Here is a 4827-nt window from a genome sequence, read left to right on the forward strand (position 1 = left end):
GTGTGTGTGTGTGTGTGTGTGTGTGTTTGTGCGGGGCGGGGGTGTCTGCCGTGGATAACAGAGCAGGTAGGAGGGGGAGAGGACGAGGAGAAGAGCAGTGAACTTATTTCTAATTTTATCTGACATTTAATTTTTATTGTTTTTATCGTCCTGCAGGCTCTGAGAGAAAATTAATTTGAAGCTGAGTATTTTTTTATAAAAATGTTTAAATTACTCTAAAGCAAAATGAGGGAAAATCTGTGTCAATTACAGACAATCTGGTAACGTGAGCAGCTGTCAGTCAGCACCTGTCATCCTCCAGACGCACGACGTCCAATCACTTTTGTTGGCATTGATCAGCTGACTGATTTAAATACATCTTAACATTCATGAGGTACTTTACATTGACTGTTTATGGTTGAATGTGGGCGTGTAGAGGGTAGAACCTGAGGAGGACCTCGTGCACAAACTCTGACGTGCAGCTGTGATTTATAATCCAGAGTGTAGCAGGGAGTCCCGCCTCCCTGCTACACTCTGCAAGAAGATGGCTGCCAGTTTTTTTTTATAACGCAGCTCAGCGTTGAACACCAGCTGCGCATATATGAAAGTTTTGTGGAATGAAAATTCACAGTAGTTAAACAGGGTTTAAACACAGCGTTTCAAAATCAAACCAGCAATAGTTTTCTGACCACGTCAGCAACAAACCAGCTTATTTTTCAAGCTTGCAGAGGTGAACGCGGGCGTGCCGTGGCTGAGAAGTTGAGCCTGCGCGCTCCCTATTTCCCTCTTGTGGTCCGGACAGCTAACAGCTCCGGAGTCAAAATCCTGCTAAAGTTTGCCTTAAAACATGCACCGAGTTCTCAATGTGGCTAACAACACTTTTTTACAGGTTACGGTCGAGCCCACGGCTGACCGGGACGGCGCTTAGCCGTCAATCTGGACAACTCGTTCGAGTTTTTCCGTCCAGGAGTAGCCTGGAGCTATCTCTCGTTAGCTTCCGTTTGCTACTGTCACTCCTCACATTGATTCATTCACAATGAAGGTAGTGTAACACTGATAAGTGGCCAACTTATTAAGATGTTAGCGGAGCGTGGTTGTATAAAAATACGTGTAATGTGGGGACACGCGTATAAACACTATAGAGAATATATACGTAGGTATTCGTCAAACTAAAAGTGACAGGTGCCACGCCCCCTTAGGGGCGGGACATCCATCATGTCCATATATGGTCAACTTCCGGTGACTTCCTTCCTCTTTTGATTGACCGTAANGGTTAGGGTTACTGGAAGTCAAGGGGAGGAGGGAGGGGGGTTACTTACGGTCAATCAAAAGAGGAAGGAAGTCACCGGAAGTTGACCATATATGGACATGACGGATGTCCCGCCCCTAAGGGGGCGTGGCACCTGTCACTTTTAGTTTGACGAATACCTACGTATATATTCTCTCACTATATATAAACCACTAGTAATTAATACACCTGTCAAGATGTCTCTGGTATAGGATCCTTAATAATAAATGTCATACAGACAAGCATGCATGCAAATAAATCATAAACTGACTTCCACAGCGCAGATTATGGATTTAAACATAGCTTTCAGCAATAATTGAGAGAGAAAAAGCGACTTGCTCTGGGTCTGACGTCACAACCTTGAACAGCCGTAAATAGTTTATTTTTCAATAATATTTAATGTTACTGACGTATTTAAAGCTTCAAAATGACAGAAGACGACAAAATCTGCAGTTTTTTTATTCTCTGAGCACCAATCAGCCACAAATAGTCTTATAATAACACTTTAACTTTTGCCAACATGAAGGAAAACAGTGGTTTTCCACAGTGCACAGAAGATAATATTTTAATGAGAAAAATATTACGAGTTACCATTAAAAATGGACCCGTACGGTGCCACCAATGTGTAGGGAAAGGTGCTTAAGGTGAATTAAGCTTCTCCCACATCTCTCATACACAAGGTCATGAGGAAAACTTTTACCAAGGTATTGCTCATTACTTGTTAATATCTTGACTGTGCGAAGTGAAAAGTGACACAATAAGTGAATGCTCAGACGAGTTCAAGTTGATTCATAAAGACTATGCAATTGTTTATTTACACAAATTGAACAGATCATAAGTTACACTTGATTGTGGTTATTCCTATAACAAGCGTCAGAGTTAAATGAGATAAAACCCACATCCGAATTTCAGTTCACATCAACTCAGATTACTTATATAGAACAGTAAAACGTMAGTTCTGATGTTAACAACCAAACAATTTTACTGGCACTTTTAGCTTAAGTTTTGGCAAATCAAAGGAATAAGAAAGAGGGGAAAAGTAATGTTGGTGTATCTACTACTTTTACTTTTACCAAAGTGTGTGACAACCGGAACTACATATCTTTTCTCGACTCAGGTCCACAACACAAGTTACTCCGAACACGTCAGCTTTTACCTGATGATGGCTTCTTAAGGCACCCTCAAAGTAGAAAAACTGGCTCGCCTCCGATCAGTCAGAGAACTGTTGTCGGCTCACTTACTGGTCATTGGCCAACAGGTGTTATTTTCAGGTAGCTTTGTGTTTGCTTCAGTCCAAGCCAGAAAAATTCAAGCCGTATCCGGTTCCTCCTTCAAATTAAAATCTCCCCTTTGGGAGGTATAAAACACACTTAGAGGCTTGGAGCCTCGAGTTGGAACCACAGACAGGCGTGCCGGGTCCCTGGCTGTGAAATCTTCCCTACTTAGCTCATGGGATCAGACTTTCAGCCAAAGCTGAGGTTTCTCCGGAGAGAATCACAGCTGTCTTCCTAGGTTGGAATCAGGAAGAAGAGTGTCTTGCTCAAAGCTGTCCGGGTTAGTAAAATAATGGACGAACTTTGGTTCTGCCCTCAGGCTTAGAGATGAGTCAGAGAAGAAAGATGAGACTTGCCAGGCCGGCGACATTCAAGGTTAAAATTCTGTGGTTCAACAACATCATGATAACCTATTTAGCTTGCTTCTGATAGACTCTATGAGAAATCAGTGCAAAACATTTATGATGATTAATTAACATTTCTGTTTATAATCAGTTCTGAACCATTTTGTTGGTCCAGATAAATGAAAGATTTTCTCAGGAAAAATCCACAATTATATTACTGTGTTCACAGTAAAATAATAACATTGATTTACATAAAAACACAATGAAAACATTGTAATCAGATTCTCTGTGATTTTTCATACCATTATAAATCTTTAGGGCACTATGTCGTTCCACTTTCCTGTGACAGCCATTATCATGATTTAACAAATGCATAAACATTCTTAGCTAAACAACAAATAAATCACGAACAGAAGAGATTGTTCTGTCCATTATCTGATTAAGAGAACTGAGGAGTTCTCTTCCACGGTTAGAATGACCTGTCATGGCCTAAATAGAGTTCAGTTTGTGACAGAGTTCCTGTCGTCTTATCAGGCCTGTCTGAGGCCTGCTTCGAGGCAGAAAATCTTGTTTCTTCACTCGAGGTGACCCCTACATAATTAAAAACTAACATGAATCAAAGACCCAACATTCCTTAAAGAAATGTACAATATAATCCATCCTTATCTATTGCTTGTTCCAGAGTCAGGTCACAGAGGCAGCAGCTTGAGTACGGAGGTCCAGACCTCTTTTCCCCCAGCCACCTCTTCCAGCTCTTCTGGGAGAATTCCAAGATGTTCAGTCTCTCCAGCGTGTTCTGGGTATTCCTCGGGGTCTCCTCCCAGTCTGACATGCCTGAAGCACCTCCCTATGGAGGTGTCAAGAAAGCATCCTTACCAGATGCCTGAACCACCTCAACTGGCTCCTCTTGATGTAGAGGAGCAGTGATGTGGAGTCTCTCCCAGACCATGTACTCATATTTGAAGGTGCTGATCCTCATCCCAGTCACTTCACTCTCGGCTGTGAAATGTTCCAATTAGAGCTGAAGATCATGATGGCATCAACAGGTTTACATCATCTGCAATTACCAGTAACGGAATCCTGAGGCCACCAAACTTGACTCCCGCCACCCTCAAGCTGCATCAAGAAATTCTGTCTGTAAATGTTGTGATGAGAAATGGTGATACAATTGATCACAATATTTTATTATGTAGACTTGAACTTGATATTAGGATTAGAAGAACAGCTCTAAAATGGTTTGAGTCTTATTTAACTGATAGATTTCAGTTTTTTAATGTCAATAATGAGTCTTCTTCTTACACCAGAGTTAGTCATGGAGTTCCTCAGGACATTTTGATCAGGACATGTCTTTTAACCCCTACATTATTTTTTATTTTTATTTACTGTTATTTTACCAGGCAAATCCCATTGAGATCTCAGATCTCTTTTTCAAGGGCGGCCTGGGCCTGAAGGCAACCTATTGTACATGTTTTTGTGTTAAAAAAAATTAAAAATGTTACAAGGACCACCTTCTTCCACCTGTGTAATATCACTAAAATTAGAAATATTTTGTCCAAAAATGATGCAGAAAAACTCATTCATGCATTTATCACATCTAGACTGGATTACTGTAATTCTTTATTATCTGGACATCCAAAACCTCTTTAAGAAGTCTTCAGTTAATCCAAAATGCTGCTGCTAGAGTTTTAATGAGAGTTGGAAGGAGAGATCATATTTCTCCAGTTTTAGCTTCTCTCCACTGGCTCCCTGTCAAATTCAGAATAGAATTTAAAATATTCCTCCTAACATACAAAGCTGTTAACAACCAAGCTCCATTGTTACGATTCTGTCTCTGTCTGTCTGCTCCTGACCCAGTTCTGCTCCCTGCTCTTTGCCTCTGCCCCTCCCGTCACAGAATACTCAATCAGTTCATTGATCTCACCTGTTCCTGCCAGTATAAAAC

This window comes from Austrofundulus limnaeus, unplaced genomic scaffold (genome assembly GCF_001266775.1).
Source record: "Austrofundulus limnaeus strain Quisiro unplaced genomic scaffold, Austrofundulus_limnaeus-1.0 Scaffold537, whole genome shotgun sequence".
NCBI classification, from domain to species: domain Eukaryota; kingdom Metazoa; phylum Chordata; class Actinopteri; order Cyprinodontiformes; family Rivulidae; genus Austrofundulus; species Austrofundulus limnaeus.